We start from the raw sequence: 18,491 nt of genomic DNA, 5'->3' as shown, positions 1-18,491 counted from the left end.
TGTGTGGTTGTTGTTTGTTGATGCTGTTGATAAAGTTTTGTGCTGTTAGCTGCTGTTGCTTCCACGTTGCTGTTGTTTCTGTTGATGTTGTTGCTGTTGTTGATGTTGATGTTGTTTGTGCTGTTGCTGTTGTTTCTGTTGATGTTTCCGTGGCTGTTGTTTCTGTTGATGTTGTTGCTGCTGTTTGTTGTTGCTGTTAATGTTGATGTTGTTTGTGTGTCAGTGAGAGAGGTGGTGGGCTCCCTGAGGAGTCAGCTGGAGGAAGAAGAGAGACAGAGTGAGGAGAGGAGGAAGGAGAACGAACGACTGAGACTGGAGAGGGAGAGGGAGGAGGAGCAGAGGAATGAGCTGGAGAGCGAGAGGCAGAGACGGTACCTAGTCCAGGTTACTGTAAAGTTACTGTAAATCACTTTGTGACAACTGTTGATGTTATGAGGGCTTTATAAACCATTTGATTGACAGGTTGGAGGCGGACCTGGTAGAGAATGCCCATCTCAGTGAGCGTGAGGCTTGTATCCGCATGGAGCTGCATGTTCTACAGGGAGAGCTGCAGAGAGAACAGCTGGACAGGAGCGGGCAGAGGAGGAAGCTGCTGATGCTAGGGATGCGCTAAGCAAGGTACAGCTATCACCTCTGACCTATAACTTCTTAGAGTCTTAGATTGAATCTGACACATGCTCTGTGTATTTAGTCGGCCTTTGTTTACATGATTGGTAAGGATTCGGCACTCACCGCCGGCGGCCTGGGTTCGCTGGCCTGGGTTCGATTCCCGGTAAGGGAATATGCCTTCAGGGGCGGCAGGTATCCTAGTTGTTTGAGCGTTGGGCCAGTAACCGAAAGGTTGCTTGGTCGAATCCCCGAGTTGACAAGGTAAAAATCTGTCGCTCTGCCCCTGAACAAGGCAGTTAACCCACTGTTCCCCCGGTAGGCCGTCAAAGTAAATACGAATTTGTTCTTAACTGACTTGCCTAGTTAAATAAAAGTTATGATGGTGATCGCTCACCTGTTAAAGCCTGCGAACTACATTCAGTGGCAAGAAACAGTGCCTGAACCGTTTAGAAGTACCTGTATTTCTGAATAGATTGGTCATCAAATGTGATCTGATCTTCATCTAAGTCACAACAATAGACAAACACAGTGTGCTTAAACTAATAACACACACATTATTGTATATTTCTTGTCTCTATTGAATACATCAATATAGACAAGAAAAAGTATGTGAACCCCAAGGCTAATGACTCCAAAAAGATAATTGGAGTCAGGAGTCAGCTAACCTGGAGTCCAATCAATGAGACGAGATTGGAGATGTTGGTTAGTGCTGCCTTGCCCTACAGAAAACACTCACAGCATGTGTGTTTGCTGTTCCCAAGAAGCATTGCCTGATGTGAACCATGCCTCGAACAAAGAGATCTCAGAAGACCCAAGATTAAGAATTGTTGACTTGCATGAAGCTGGAAAGGGTTACAAAAGTATCCCTAAAAGCCTTGATGTTCATCGGTCCACGGTAAGACAAATTGTCTATAAATGGAGAAAGTTCAGCACTGTTGCTACTCTTCCTAGGACTGGCCATCCTGCAAAGAAGGACTGTCAAGAGCACAGAGCAGAATGCTCAATGAGGTTAAGAAGAATCCTAGAGTGTCAGCTAAAGACAAAGAAGTCTCTGGAACATGCTAACATCTCTGTTGACGAGTCTACGACACGTAAAACACTAAAGAAGAATGGTGTTCATGGGAGGACACCATGGAAGAAACCACTGCTGTCCAAAAAACATTTGCTGCACTTCTGAAGTTTGCAAAAGAGCACCTGGATGTCCCACAGCTCTACTGGCAAAATATTCTGTGGATGGATGAAACTACAGTTGTTTGGAAGGAACACACAACACTGTGTGGAGAAAAAAGGCACAGCCCAGCAACATCAAAACCTCATCCCAACTGTAAAGTATGGTGGACTTGAACATCATGGTTGGAAGCTGCTCTGCTGCCTCAGGGACAGCTTGTGCTATCGTTGACTGAAAAAATGAATTCCCAAGTTTGTCAAGACATTTTTCAGAGAATGTAAGGCTATCTGTCTGCCAATAGAAGCTCAACAGAAGTTGGGTGACGAACAGGACAACGACCCAAAACACAGAAGTAAATCAACAACAGAATGGCTTGAACAGAAGAACATACACCTTCTGGAGTGGCCCAGTCAGAGTCCTGGACTAACCAGGCTGAGATGCTGTGGCATGACCTCAAGAGAGCGTTCACACCAGACATCCCAAGAATATTGCTGACCTGAAAAAGTTTGTAAAGAGGAATGGTCCAAAATTCCTCCTAACCTTGTTCAGGTCTGATCTGCAACTACAGAAACATTTGGTTGAGGTGATTGCTGCCAAGGAGGGTCAACCAGTTATTAAATCCAAGGGTTCACATACTTTGTCCGCCCCTGCACTGTGAATGTTTACACAGTGTTCAATAAAGACATGAACACGTATAGTTGTTTGTGTGTTATGAGTTTAAGCAGACTGTGTTTGTCTGTTGTTGTAAGTCGCTCTGGATAAGAGCGTCTGCTAAATGACTTAAATGTAAATGTAAACGTTGTGACCTAGATGAAGATCAGATCAACTTTAACCCAGAAATCCAAAGGGTTCACATACGTTTTCTGCCACTGTACATCGTTTCATTTGAAAATAGATTGTAGGGTGTCTGATCAAAAACGCTTCTTTGACCAATGGGTAAAGAATATGTTCATTGTGTAGATACTCCTCCGAGAAAACTAATGGGCCAAACCACATGTCTCTCCAAACTAATGGGCCAAACCACATGTCTTCCAAACTAATGGGCCAAACCACATGTCTCTCTCCAAACTAATGGGCCAAACCACATGTCTCTCTCCAAACTAATGGGCCAAACCACATGTCTTCCAACCAATGGACCAAACCACGTCTCTCTCCAAACTAATGGGCCAAACCACATGTCTCTCTCCAAACTAATGGGCCAAACCACATGTCTCTCTCCAAACTAATGGGCCAAACCACATGTCTCTCTCCAAACTAATGGGCCAAACCACATGTGTCTCTCCAAACTAATGGGCCAAACCACATGGTCTCTCTCCAAACTAATGGTTTTGAAGTTAAAGTCCAAACTAAAAGGTTTTGGAGTTTTTACCCTGTCGGATCACTATTGAGTGACTATATCAATGGAGGCCTGAGAAGAAAGTGGTACAAAATGTAGAAAATAGCGTAGTCGGCCTCGCCTGGGCGCTCAGGTCAAAGGTCAAACAGATTGAGACATGTCATATTTTCATGTTTTAGTTTACAGTCGTGGCCAAACATTTTGAGAATGACACAAATATTAATTTCCACAAGTCTGCTGCCTCAGTGTCTTTAGATATTTATTTGTGTCAGATGTTACTATGGAATACTGAAGTATAATTACAAGCATTTCATAAGTGTCAAAGGCTTTCATTGACAATTACATGAAGTTGATGCAGAGTCAATATTTGCAGTGTTGACCCTTCTTTTTCAAACCCTCTGCAATCCGCCCTGGCATGCTGTCAATTAACTTCTGGGCCACATCCTGACTGATGGCAGCCCATTCTTGCATAATCAATGCTTGGAGTTTGTCAGAATTTGTGGGGTTTTGTTTGTCCACCCGCCTCTTGAGGATTGACCACAAGTTCTCAATGGGATTAAGGTCTGGGAGTTTCCTGGCCATGGACCCAAAATATCGATATTTTGTTCCCCGAACTGTTCCTGGATGGTTGGGAGAAGTTGCTCTTGGAGGATGTGTTGGTACCATTCTTAATTCATGGCTGTGTTCTTAGGCAAAATTGTGAGTGAGCCCACTCCCTTGGCTGAGAAGCAACCCCACACATGAATGGTCTCAGGATGCTTTACTGTTGGCATGACACAGGACTGATGGTAGCGCTCACCTTGTCTTCTCCGGACAAGCTTTTTTTCCGGATGCCCCAAACAATGGGAAAGGGGAATCATCATAGAGAATGACTTCACCCCAGTCCTCAGCAGTCCAATCCCTGTACCTTTTGCAGAATATCAGTCTGTCCCTGATGTTTTTCCTGGAGAGAAGTGGCTTCTTTGCTGCCCTTCTTGACACCAGGCCATCCTCCAAAAGTATTCGCCTCACTGTGCGTGCAGATGCACTCACACCTGCCTGTTGCCATTCCTGAGCAAGCTCTGTACTGATGGTGCCCCGATCCCGCAGCTGAATCAACTTTAGGAGACGGTCCTGGCGCTTGCTGGACTTTCTTGGGTGCCCTGAAGCCGCCTTCACAACAATTGAGCTGCTCTCCTTGAAGTTCTTGATGATCCGATAAATGGTTGATTTAGGTGCAATCTTACTGGCAGCAATATCCTTGCCTGTGAAGTCCTTTTGTGCAAAGCAATGATGACGACACGTGTTTCCTTGCAGGTAACCATGGTTGACAGAGGAAGAACAATGATTCCAAGCACCACCCTTCTTTGAAGCTTCCAGTCTGTTATTCAAACTCAACCAGCATGACAGAGTGATCTCCAGCCTTGGCCTTGTCCTCGTCAACACACATCTGTGTTAACGAGAGAATAAATGAAATGATGTCAGCTGGTCCTTTTGTGGCAGGGCTGACATGCAATGGAAATGTTTTTTGAGATTCATTTAATTTGCATGGAAACGAGGGACTTTGCAATTAATTGCAATTCATCAGATCACTCTTCATAACATTCTGGAGTATATGCAAATTGCCATCATACAAACTGAGGCAGCAGACTTTGTGAAAATTAATATTTGTGACATGCTCAAAACTTTTGGCCACAACTGTACGTCTTTCATTATTAATGCGTAATTCCTTATGTTTTTTATGTACCACAAGTTTTTTATTTCAAAGCCTTTTTTATTTAATCCAGCTCATGTCATGCTAATTGAATCCAGCTCGTGTCATGCTAATTTAATCCAGTTCTGTGTCATGCTAATTTAATCCAGCTCGTGTCATGCTAATTTAATCCAGTTTGTGTCATGCTAATTTAATCCAGTTCGTGTCATGCTAATTTAATCCAGCTCATGTCATGCTAATTTAATCCAGCTCGTGTCATGCTAATTTAATCCAGCTCATGTCATGCTAATTTAATCCAGCTCGTGTCATGCTAATTTAATCCAGTTTGTGTCATGCTAATTTAATATAGCTCGTTTCATGCTAATTTAATCCAGCTCGTGTCATGCTAATTGCATCCAGCTCATGTCATGCTAATTGAATGCTAATTTAGTTTTTTGTGTCCTGTGGAAACAACTTTGCAACAACATGTCAAATCCTAAAACATATACTGTCAACAGAGCTCTGTGCTTATTATCGAATACAATAGGTTACAATAGAGCTCGGTGCTTATTATCGAATACAATAGGTTACAATAGAGTCTCGGTGCTTATTATCGAATACAATAGGTTACAATAGAGCCTGGTGCTTATTATCGACTACAATAGGTTACAATAGAGCTCGGTGCTTATTATCGAATACAATAGGTTACAATAGAGCTCGGTGCTTATTATCGAATACAATAGGTTACAATAGAGCTCGGTGCTTATTATCGAATATAATAGGTTACAATAGAGCTCGTGTCATTATCGAATATAATAGGTTACAATAGAGCTCGGTGCTTATTATCGGGTGTAATAGGTTACAACAGAATGGGTGCTTATTATCGGATACAATAGGTTACAACAGAGCTCGGAAGCTTATATTATCGAATACAATAGCCAGCAACAGAGCTCAGTGCTTATTATCGAATACAATAGGTTACAATAGAGCTCAGTGCTTATTATCGAATACAATAGGTTACAACAGAGTCCGGTGCTTATTATTGAATACAATAGGTTACAACAGAGCTCAGTGCTTATTATCGAATACAATAGGTTACAACAGAGCTCAGTGCTTATTATCGAATACAATAGGTTACAACAGAGCTCGGTGCTTATTATCGAATACAATAGGTTACAACAGAGCTCGGTGCTTATTATCGAATACAATAGGTTACAACAGAGCCGTGCTTATTATCGAATACAATAGGTTACAACAGAGCTCGGTGCTTATTATCGAATACAATAGGTTACAACAGAGCTCGGTGCTTATTATCGAATACAATAGGTTACAACAGAGCTCAGTGCTTATTATGGGGTGCAATAGGTTACAATTTCCGACTTTTTGGATATGATGGTAATGTTGTTAGAGAAAGACCCCAGTGAACGATTCAGGAACATGAAGAATCATATTTGTCTTGGTAAAATGTGTTTTATTACAGGATCTGCAGTTTCCTCACCAAAGCGTATTTTCACCTACTCTGGGCAGAGTGGTGGACACCCTATAATATAGAGTACTTGCTTTCTCTCCCCCATCTGTCCTCTCCTCCCTCTCTCTCCTCCCGCTTCCTCTCTCCTTCCTCTCCTCTCATTCCTCTATCCTCCCTCTCCTCCATCGGTCCTCTCCTCCTTCCTCTCTCCTTCTCTCCTCCTCATTCCTCCATCCTCCCTCTCCTCCATCGGTCCTCTCCCTCCTTCCTCTCTCTTCTTTCTCCTCCGCTTCCTCTCTCCTCCCTCTCTCTTCCTCCTTCCTCTATCCTCCCTCTCTCCTCCGCTTCCTCTCTCATGCATCTGTCCTCTCCTCCCCCCCTCCCTCTCTCCTCCCGCTTCCTCTCTCTCATCCATCTGTCCTCTCTCCTCCCTCACTCTGCTCTTTCCTTCTCTCCAGGCCCGTGAGTCAGTGTTAACCCTTTCGTCCGGTCAAACCCTTCTGAAAGAGAAGTGTCAGAGCACCGTGACGCCTAGAGAGAAGATGGCTGCCTTAAATGAAGCCTTAGCCAAGGACAAGAGAGCTCAACGCCCAGGCACTACAGGTATACATTAACCCTGAGGCCCAGCCCTCGACAGGTAGACATTAACCCTGACGCCCAGCCTCTACAGGTAGACATTAACCCTGACGCCCAGCCTCTACAGGTAGACATTAACCTGAGGCCCAGCCTCTACAGGTAGACATTAACCCTGAGACCCAGCCTCTACAGGTAGGTATTAACCCTGAGGCCCAGCCTCTACAGGTAGGTATTAACCCTGAGGCCCAGCCTCTACAGATAGGTATTAACCCTGAGGCCTCATCCTCTACAGGTAGGTATTAACCCTAAGGCCCAGCACTCTACAGGTAGGTATTAACCCTGAGGCCCAGCCTCTACAGGTAGACATTAACCCTGAGACCCAGCCTCTACAGGTGGTATTAACCCCGAGGCCCAGCCTCTACAGGTAGGTATTAACCCTGAGGCCCAGCCTCTACAGGTAGACATTAACCCTGAGGCCCAGCCTCTACAGGTAGACATTAACCCTGAGACCCAGCCTCTACAGGTAGGTATTAACCCTGAGGCCCAGCCTCTACAGGTAGGTATTAACCCTGAGGCCCAGCCTCTACAGATAGGTATTAACCCTGAGGCCTCATCCTCTACAGGTAGGTATTAACCCTGAGGCCCAGCCTCTACAGGTAGGTATTAACCCTGAGGCCCAGCCTCTACAGGTAGACATTAACCCTGAGACCCAGCCTCTACAGGTAGGTATTAACCCTGAGGCCCAGCCTCTACAGGTAGACATTAACCCTGAGACCCAGCCTCTACAGGTAGGTATTAACCCTGAGGCCCAGCCTCTACAGGTAGGTATTAACCCTGAGAACCAGCCTCTACAGGTAGGTATTAACCCTGAGGCCCAGCCTCTACAGGTAGGTATTAACCCTGAGGCCCAGCCTCTACAGGTAGGTATTAACCCTGAGGCCCAGCCTCTACAGGTAGGTATTAACCCTGAGGCCCAGTCTCTACAGGTAGGTATTAACCCCTGAGACCCAGCCTCTACAGGTAGGTATTAACCCTGAGGCACCCACCCTCTACAGGTAGACATTAACCCTGAGACCCAGCCTCTACAGGTAGGTATTAACCCTGAGGCCCAGCCTCTACAGGTAAGTATTAACCCTGAGGCCCAGCCTCTACAGGTAGGTATTAACCCTGAGGCCCAGCCTCTAAAGGTGGGTATTAACCCTGGAGACCCACCCTCTACTAGGTAGGTACAACCCTGAGGCCCCGCCTCTACAGGTAGGTATTAACTCTGAGGCCCAGCCTCTACAGATAGGTATTAACCCTGAGACCCAACCTCTACAGGTAGGTATTAACCCTGAGGCCCATTCTCTACAGGTAGGTATTAACCCTGAGACCCAGCCTCTACAGGTAGGTATTAACCCTGAGGCCCAGCCTCTATAGGTATAAATTAACCCTGAGACCCAGCCTCTACAGGTAGACATTAACCCTGAGGCCTAGCCTCTACAGGTAGACATTAACCCTGAGGCCCAGCCTCTACAGGTAGACATTAACCCTGAGACCCAGCCTCTACAGGTAGGTATTGACCCTGAGGCCCAGCCTCTACAGGTAGGTATTAACCCTGAGGCCCAGCCTCTACAGGTAGGTATTAACCCTGGAGACCCACCCTCTACAGGTAGGCATTAACCCTGAGGCCCAGCCTCTACAGCTAGGTATTAACCCTGAGACCCAGCCTCTACAGGTAGGTATTAACCCTGACACCCAGCCTCTACAGGTAGACATTAACCCTGAGGCCCAGCCTCTACAGGTAGGTATTAACCCTGAGGCCCAGCCTCTACAGGTAGGTATTAACCCTGAGGCCCAGCCTCTACAGGTAGACATTAACCCTGACGCCCAGCCTCTACAGGTAGGTATTAACCCTGAGACCCAGCCTCTACAGGTAGGTATTAACCCTGAGGCCCAGCCTCTACAGGTAGACATTAACCCTGAGACCCAGCCTCTACAGGTAGGTATTAACCCTGAGACCCAGCCTCTACAGGTAGGTATTAACCCTGAGACCCAGCCTCTACAGGTAGGTATTAACCCTGAGGCCCAGCCTCTACAGGTAGGTATTAACCCTGACGCCCAGCCTCTACAGGTAGGTATTAACCCTGAGACCCAGCCTCTACAGGTAGGTATTAACCCTGACGCCCAGCCTCTACAGGTAGGTATTAACCCTGAGACCCAGCCTCTACAGGTAGGTATTAACCCTGAGGCCCAGCCTCTACAGGTAGACATTAACCCTGAGACCCAGCCTCTACAGGTAGGTATTAACCCTGAGGCCCAGCCTCTACAGGTAGACATTAACCCTGAGACCCAGCCTCTACAGGTAGGTATTAACCCTGAGACCCAGCCTCTACAGGTAGGTATTAACCCTGACGCCCAGCCTCTACAGGTAGGTATTAACCCTGAGACCCAGCCTCTACAGGTAGACATTAACCCTGAGGCCCAGCCTCTACAGGTAGGTATTAACCCTGAGGCCCAGCCTCTACAGGTAGGTATTAACCCTGAGGCCCAGCCTCTACAGGTAGACATTAACCCTGACGCCCAGCCTCTACAGCTAGGTATTAACCCTGAGACCCAGCCTCTACAGCTAGGTATTAACCCTGAGACCCAGCCTCTACAGGTAGGTATTAACCCTGAGGCCCAGCCTCTACAGCTAGGTATTAACCCTGAGACCCAGTGCTTTGTTGCACTTTTACATCGACGTTGAACATGACATGTCCACTGTCAAATAAATGTTCTACATAAACGACTGCGTCTGAATATGCTGCTGAACTGTCTCAGACATCTACTCTTACCCTCAAGCTTGAGATGGAGATGGCTGACCTCCAGGTCCAGCTACAGGGACTAGAGTCAAAGGTCGTGACCCTTCGTAGGGAGCTTCACACCCAGTCCAATGAGAGCACAGAGTTAAGGTAGGGACTTGATGGCTTCACTCAAAGTAGACAGACCTTAATGTCCATTACATCTGTTTTGAAGACTAAATATGAACATTAATTTTCCTCAGTGCCTGTCTGTGAGGGCTGATTTGTGATCGTGAAAGTTCCATCAGTGTTCTGTAATAGCCTGTGTGTGACAATCAATCGATATCTTATCAATCAATGTATTTGGGTGTGTACAGGACTCGTAGAAGATCAGAGCTCAGCTCCCTGCAGCAACTCAGGGACAGAGAGAGAGCTGGGAGAGAGAGGTGGAGACCATACGACAAGAGAAGGAGAGAGGGGAGACTCACGGGAGGAGAAGGGAGAGAGAGGTGGAGACCCTGCGGGAGGAGAAGGAGAGAGAGGTGGAGACCCCACGGGAGGAGAAGGAGAGAGAGGTGGAGACCCTACGGGAGGAGAAGGAGAGAGGAGGTGGAGACCCTGCGGGAGGAGAGAGGAAGGGTTGGAAAACGACTGGAAGAGGTGAAGGAGAACAGTAGAGTCTTCCTCTGTATGGTTTGTGTTGCTTCTACTCACTTGATTATTTTATTGTTCTTGATGTGGGTTACAGCTGTCTGTGCAGCACGGTGCAGTGTGTGGGGAGCTGAGAGGTCTGCAGGCAGAGCTGTGCCAAGCAACAGAGCAGCAGAGGAGGGCAGAGAGAGAGACTGAGGAACTACTAAGAGAGAACCAGGATGTGGCGGGGACTGTCCTCTCACTGGAGAGAGAGAGACCAGCTGGGGCAGGACATTGAGGAACTCAGGTGAATATACTTGTCATGCTTTACAAATGTATAAAGGGAAAGTTACAAGCAGAAAATGTTGTAAAGAAAACACTAACTTAAAGGGATAGTTGACCCAAACATGTTTGTCCTCACCCTGTAGTCAGTCTATGTAAAAGGCTTTACAGTTTGTCCCCACCCTGTAGTCAGTCTATGTAAAAGGCTTGACAGTTTGTCCTCACCCTGTAGTCAGTCTATGTAAAAGGCTTGACAGTTTGTCCCCACCCTGTAGTCAGTCTATGTAAAAGGCTTGACAGTTTGTCCTCACCCTGTCGTCAGTCTATGTAAAAGGCTTGACAGTTTGTCCCCACCCTGTAGTCAGTCTATGTAAAAGGCTTGACAGTTTGTCCTCACCCTGCCGTCAGTCTATGTAAAAGGTTTGACAGCTCTGTCCTCACCCTGTCGTCAGTCTATGTAAAAGGCTTGACAGTTTGTCCTCACCCTGTAGTCAGTCTATGTAAAAGGCTTGACAGCATTCATGTTTAGTTTCCTTTTCATGACTTGAAGTATCGTAGTGGTAGTAGTATCGTAGTGGTAGAAACATCGTAGTGGTGATATTGATATCGTAGTGGTAGTACCTTCGTAGTGGTGGTAGTGGTATCGTAGTGGTAGTAGCATCGTAGTGGTAGTAGCATCAGAGTGGTAGTAGCATCGTAGTGGTAGTAGCATCGTAGTGGTAGTAGCATCGTAGTGGTGGTAGCATCGTAGTGGTAGTAGCATCGTAGTGGTAGTAGCATCGTAGTGGTGGTAGTATCATAGTGGTAGTAGCATCGTAGTGGTAGTAGCATCGTAGTGGTGGTAGTGGTATCGTAGTGGTAGTCAAATCAAATCAAATCAAATTTTATTTGTCACATACACATGGTTAGCAGATGTTAATGCTAGTGTAGCGAAATGCTTGTGCTTCTAGTTCCGACAATGCAGTAATAACCAACAAGTAATCTAACTAACACTCAAACTACTGTCTTATACACAGTGTAAGGGGATAAAGAATATGTACATAAGGATATATGAATGAGTGATGGGCAAGCATAGGCAAGATACAGTAGATGGTATCGAGTACAGTATATACATATGAGATGAGTATGTAAACAAAGTGGCATAGTTAAAGTGGCTAGTGATACATGTATTACATAAGGATGCAGTCGAGATATAGAGTACAGTATATACGTATGCATATGAGATGAATAATGTAGCGTAAGTAACATTATATAAGGTAGCATTGTTTAAAGTGGCTAGTGATATATTTTACATCATTTCCCATCAATTCCCATTATTAAAGTGGCTGGAGTTGAGTCAGTGTCAGTGTAGTTACAGCAGCCACTCAATGTTAGTGGTGGCTGTTTAACAGTCTGATGGCCTTGAGATAGAAGCTGTTTTTCAGTCTCTCGGGTCCCAGCTTTGATGCACCTGTACTGACCTCGCCTTCTGGATGATAGCGGGGTGAACAGGGCAGTGGCTCGGGTGGTTGATGTCCTTGATGATCTTTATGGCCTTCCTGTAACATCGGGTGGTGTAGGTGTCCTGGAGGGCAGGTAGTTTGCCCCGGTGATGCGTTACAGCAGACCTCACTACCCTCTGGAGAGGCTTACGGCTGAGGGCGGAGAAGTTGCCGTACCAGGCGGTGATACAGCCCGCCAGGATGCTCTCGATTGTGCATCTGTAGAAGTTTGTGAGTGCTTTTGGTGACAAGCCGAATTTCTTCAGCCTCCTGAGGTTGAAGAGGCGCCAGCTGCGCCTTCTTCACGATGCTGTCTGTGTGAGTGGACCAATTCAGTTTGTCTGTGATGTGTATGCCGAGGAACTTAAACTTGCTACCCTCTCCACTACTGTTCCATCGATGTGGATAGGGGGTGTTCCCTCTGCTGTTTCCTGAAGTCCACAATCATCTCCTTAGTTTTATTGACGTTGAGTGTGAGGTTATTTTCCTGACACCATTACCCCTCCAGGGCCCTCACCCTCCTCCCTGTAGGCCGTCTTCGCTGTTGTTGGTAATCTGCTTTTACCACTGTTGTGTCAGTTCGCAAACTTGATGATTGAGTTGAGGCATGCGTGGCCACGCAGTCGTGGGTGAACAGTAGTTGAGGGAGGGCTCAGAAGCACCCTTGTGGGGCACCAGTGTTGAGGATCAGCAGGGAGGAGATGTTGTTACCTACCCTTTTTACATTTTTACATTTAAGTCATTTAGCAGACGCTCTTATCCAGAGCGACTTACAAATTGGAGGAATTCACCTTCTGACATCCAGTGGAACAGCCACTTTACAAGAGTGCATCTAAATCATTAAGGGGGGGGAGGGGGGGTGAGAAGGATTACTTATCCTATCCTAGGTATTCCTTGAAGGAGGTGGGGTTTCAGGTGTCTCCCGGAAGGGTGGTGATTGACTCCGCTGTCCTGGCGTCGTGAGGGAGTTTGTTCCACCATTGGGGGCCAGAGCAGCGAACAGTTTTGACTGGGCTGGAGCGGGAACTGTACTTCCTCAGTGGTAGGGAGGCGAGCAGGCCAGAGGTGGATGAACGCAGTGCCCTTGTTTGGGTGTAGGGCCTGATCAGAGCCTGGAGGTACTGCGGTACCGTTCCTCACAGCTCCGTAGGCAAGCACCATGGTCTTGTAGCGGATGCGAGCTTCAACTGGAAGCCAGTGGAGAGAGCGGAGGAGCGGGGTGACGTGGAGAGAACTTGGGAAGGTTGAACACCAGACGGGCTGCGGCGTTCTGGATGAGTTGTAGGGGTTTGATGGCACAGGCAGGGAGCCCAGCCAACAGCGAGTTGCAGTAATCCAGACGGGAGATGACAAGTGCCTGGATTAGGACCTGCGCCGCTTCCTGTGTGAGGCAGGGGCGTACTCTGCGGATGTTGTAGAGCATGAACCTACAGGAACGGGCCACCGCCTTGATGTTAGTTGAGAACGACAGGGTGTTACCCTCACCACCTAGGGGCGGCCGTCAGGAAGTCCAGTACACAGTTGCACAGGGCGGGGTCGAGACCCAGGGTTTCGAGCTTGATGACGAGCTTGGAGGGTACTATGGTGTTGAATGCCGAGCTGTAGTCGATGAACAGCATTCTCACATAGGTATTCCTCTTGTCCTGTTGGGTTAGGGCAGTGTGCAGTGTGGTTGAGATTGCATCGTGGACCTATTTGGGCAGTAAGCAAATTGGAGTGGGTCTAGGGTGTCAGGTAGGGTGGAGGTGATGTGGTCCTTGACTAGTCTCTCAAAGCACTTCATGATGACGGAAGTGAGTGCTACAGGGCAGTAGTCGTTTAGCTCAGTTACCTCAGCTTTCTTGGGAACAGGAACAATATGGTGGCTTCCTCTTGAAGCATGTAGAACAGCAGACTGGTATAGGGATTGATTGAATATGTCCGTAAAACACCAGCCAGCTGGTCTGCGCATGCTCACGAAGCTGACTGAGGATGCCGTCTGGGCCTGCAGCCTTGCGGTTAGCACGTTTAAATGTTTTACTCACCTCGGCTGCAGTGAAGGAGAGACCACATTTTTCCGTTGCCGGGCAGTGTCAGTGGCACTGTATTGTCCTCTAAGCGGGCAAAAAAGTTATTTAGTCTGCCTGGGAGCAAGACATCCTGGTCCGTGACTGGGCTGGATTTCTTCCTGTAGTCCGTGATTGACTGTAGACCCTGTCACATGCCTCTTGTGTCTGAGCCGTTGAATTGAGATTCTACTTTGTCTCTGTACTGACGCTTAGCTTGTTTGATAGCCTTACGGAGGAATAGCTGCACTGTTTGTATTCAGTCATGTTACCAGACACCTTGCCCTGATTGAAAGCAGTGGTTCGCGCTTTCAGTTTCACGCAGATGCTGCCATCAATCCACGGTTTCTGGTTAGGGAATGTTTTAATCGTTGCTATGGGAACGACATCTTCAACGCACGTTCTAATGAACTCGCACACCGAATCAGCATATTCGTCAATGTTGTTATCTGACGCATATACGAAACATGTCCCAGTCCACGTGATGGAAGCAGTCTTGGAGTGTGGAGTCAGCTTGAGTCGGACCAGCGTTGGACAGACCTCAGCGTAGGAGCTTCTTGTTTCAGTTTCTGTCTGTAGGCAGGGATCAGCAAAATGGAGTCGTGGTCAGCTTTTCCGAAAGGGGCGGGGCAGGGCCTTATATGCGTCGCGGAAGTTAGAGTAACAGTGATCCAAGGTTTTTCCTAGTAGTATCGTGGTGGTAGTGGTGGTATCGTAGTTGTGGTAGTAGTATCGTAGTAGTGATGGTAGTAGTATCGTAGTAGTGGTGGTAGTAGTCCCATAGTGGTGGTGGTAGTATCGTAGTGGTGGTAGTAGTATCGTAGTGGTAGTCGTATCGTGGTGGTAGTAGTATCGTGGTGGTAGTGGTATCGTAGTTGTGGTAGTAGTAGTCTCGTAGTGGTGGTAGTAGTCTCGTAGTGGTGGTGGTAGTATCGTAGTGGTGGTAGTAGTATCGTAGTGGTGGTGGTAGTATCGTAGTGGTAGTGGTATCGTAGTGGTGGTAGTATTATCGTAGTGGTAGTGGTATCGTAGTGGTGGTAGTAGTATCATAGTGGTAGTCGTATCGTGGTGGTGGTGGTAGTATCGTAGTGGTGGTAGTAGTATCGTAGTGGTGGTAGTAGTATCAAAGTAGTGATAGTAGTATCGCAGTTGTAGTCGTATCGTGGTGGTGGTAGTAGTATCGTGGTGGTGGTAGTAGTATCGTAGTGGTGGTAGTAGTGATAGTAGTATCGTAGTGGTAGTCAGTATCGTAGTGGTGGTAGTAGTATCGTAGTGGTGGTAGTCGTATCGTGGTGGTGGTAGTAGTATCGTGGTGGTGGTAGTAGTATCGTAGTAGTGATAGTAGTATCGTAGTTGTAGTCGTATCGTGGTGGTGGTAGTAGTATCGTGGTGGTGGTAGTAGTATCGTAGTGGTGGTAGTAGTATCATAGTGGTAGTAGTAGTGACGTTTCGTAGTGGTGGCAGTAGTATCGTAGTGGTGGTTGTAGTATCGTAGTGGTGGTAGTAGTATCGTAGTGGTGGTAGTAGTATCATAGTGGTGGTAGTAGTATCGTAGTGGTGGTAGTAGTATCGTAGTGGTGGTGGTGGTAGTAGTATCGTAGTGGTGGTAGTAGTAGTGACGTTTCGTAGTGGTGGCAGTAGTATCGTAGTGGTGGTAGTAGTATCGTAGTGGTGGTAGTAGTATCGTGAGTGGTGGTAGTAGTATCTTGGTGGTGGTAGTAGTATCGTAGTGGTGGTTGTAGTATCGTAGTGGTGGTAGTAGTATCAGTAGTGGTGGTAGTAGTATTGTGGTGGTGGTAGTAGTATTGTAGTGGTGGTAGTAGTATCGTAGTGGTGGTAGTAGTATCGTAGTGGTGGTAGTAGTATCGTGGTGGTGGTAGTAGTATCGTGGTGGTGGTAGTAGTATCATGAGTGGTTGTAGTAGTATCGTAGTAGTGGTGGTAGTAGTATCGTAGTGGTGGTAGTAGTATCGTAGTGGTGGTAGTAGTATCATAGTGGTGGTAGTAGTATCGTAGTAGTTGTGGTAGTAGTATCGTTAGTGGTGGTAGTAGTATCATAATGGTGGTAGTAGTATCGCATCGTAGTGGTAGTAGTGTCGTGAGTGGTAGTAGTATCGTAGTGGTGGTAGTAGTGTCATATCGTGGTGGTGATAGTAGTATCGTTAGTAGTGGTGGTAGTAGTATCGTAGTAGTGGTGGTAGTAGTATCGTAGTGGTGGTAGTAGTATCATAGTGGTGGTAGTAGTATCATAGTAGTGGTGGTAGTAGTATCGTAGTGGTGGTAGTAGTATCATAGTGGTGGTAGTAGTATCGTCGTAGTGGTAGTAGTAGCGTAGTGGTAGTAGTAAGCGTAGTGGTAGTAGTAGCGTAGTGGTGGTAGTATCGTAGTGGTAGTAGTAGCGTAGTGGTAGTAGTATCGTAGAAATGAGTAGCATCGTAGTCGTAGTAGTATTGTTGTGGAAGTAGCATCGTCGTGGTAGTAGCATCGTAGTCTAGTAGTATTGTTGTGGTACTACTGGTAGTAGCATCGTAGTCTAGTAGTATTGTTGTGGTAGTACTGGTAGTAGCATCGTAGTGGTAGTAGCCTCGTAGTGGTAGTAGCGTCGTAGTGGTAGTAGCATCGTAGTGGTAGTAGTATCCTTGTGGTAGTGGTGGAGTAGCATCGTAGTGGTACTAGTATCGTAGTGGTAGTAGCATTGTAGTGGTAGTAGCATCCTTGTGGTAGTAGCATCGTAGTGGTAGTAGCATCCTTGTGGTAGTAGCATCGTAGGTGGTAGTGGTGGTAGTAGTATCGTAGTGGTACTAGTATCGTAGTGGTAGTAGTATCCTTGTGGTAGTAGTATCGTAGTGGTAGTAGTATCGTAGGTGGTAGCATCGTAGTGGTAGTAGCATCGTAGTGGTAGTAGCATCGTAGTCGTATTAGCATCATTGTGGTAGTAGTGGTAGTAGCATCGTAGTGGTAGTACTATCCTTGTGGTGGTAGTAGCATTGTAGTGGTAGTAGTATCCTTGTGGTAGTGGTGGTAGTAGCATTGTAGTGGTAGTAGTAACCTTGTGGTAGTAGTGGTAGGTGCATCGTAGTTGTAGTAGCATCCTTGTGGTAGTAGCATCCTTGTGGTAGTAGTGGTAGTAGCATCGTAGTTGTAGTAGCATCCTTGTGGTAGTAGTGGTAGTAGCATCGTAGTGGTAGTAGTGGTAGTAGCATCGTAGTTGTAGTAGCATCCTTGTGGTAGTAGCATCCTTGTGGTAGTAGCATCGTAGTGGTAGTAGTATCGTTGCTGGTTTCTCCCCGTATGTACGAGTTGTATTTGTCTCTCCAGGATCCTGACGGTCTCCCAGCAGCACCAGTTAACCCAGACCCAGCAGCAGGTCTCAGGGCTGGAGGTAGAGAGTAGGCAGCTACAGATCCAGGTCACCACTCTGCTCCAGACCAAGGATGTGATGCAGGGTGAGCAGTGACACTTGTTGCCTTAAAGATGAATACCAATTTCCATTTGGCAGGAAGACAGAAAGTCTTGGAGCCTACTTCCAGAATCTAAGCCTACTGTAGCCTACAATGAAAATCTGACAAAAGTGCCACAGATTTACCTCTCTGTGAGTTGGGTTCTCCAGACCCCATCAAATTACACAGAACCAGCCCATTTATCCACATCTTGTATGTGTTCATTTTCAACAGTTATTCAACTCATCATGGCTTTGTTGTATTGGTCCCTGATATCTCTATCTTCCAGGGGAGGTCCAGTGTCTGAGGGGAGAGATGGAGAGAGGGAGGAGCCAGACAGAGAAGGAGAAACAGGAGGAGCGAGAGGAGAGAGAGAGGAGCCAGAGAGAGGGAGGTCTGGCAGGCTGACCTGGAAAGGCTGCAGTTACTGGTAGATCAGACAACAGAGAAAGGGACAAGACAAGAGGAGGAACGGAGAGAAGAGAGGGCAGGGTGGCAGAGAGAGAGGATGGGCGTTGAGCTCGGAGCTGGGGCACAGAGATGGAGAGGTGGTGGCGATGAAGAACAGGATGGAGGGATTGGAGAAGGAGAAGGAGGAGATGTCGTGTTTGTTGGAGAAGAGAGACGCAGAGCTGGAGAGACTAACCGCAGAACACAAGAGCCACAAACACAGAGAGAGAAAACTGAAGGAGGAGGGGGAGAGATGGAGAGAGAAAGCAGAGGAGGGAGGAGAGATGGAGGGAGAGAGCAGAGGAGGGAGCAGAAGAGGTAGAGAGATGGAGGGAGAAAGCAGAGGAGGGAGCAGAAGAGGTAGAGAGATGGAGGGAGAGAGCAGAGGAGGGAGCACAAGAGGTAGAGAGATGGAGGGAGAAAGCAGAGGAGGGAGCAGAAGAGGTAGAGAGATGGAGGGAGAAAGCAGAGGAGGGAGAGAGATGGAGGGAGAGAGCAGAGGAGAGGGAGAGAGATAATGCGAGACTGAATCAGAGGCTCACTGAAAAAGAGAAGAATAACAGTGAACAA

General features: G+C 47.0%; 1 pseudogene; it reads left to right on the top strand.

Annotated features, from left to right (window-relative positions):
* Positions 1 to 223: 223 nt before the first annotated feature.
* LOC135534663 (trichohyalin-like) overlaps positions 224 to 18,491 on the top strand; it is a 30,290-nt pseudogene continuing 12,022 nt past the window's right edge.

This window comes from Oncorhynchus masou, unplaced genomic scaffold (assembly GCF_036934945.1).
Source record: "Oncorhynchus masou masou isolate Uvic2021 unplaced genomic scaffold, UVic_Omas_1.1 unplaced_scaffold_3762, whole genome shotgun sequence".
Classification (NCBI taxonomy): Eukaryota; Metazoa; Chordata; class Actinopteri; order Salmoniformes; family Salmonidae; genus Oncorhynchus; species Oncorhynchus masou.
This window is presented reverse-complemented; position numbering and strand designations above follow the sequence as displayed.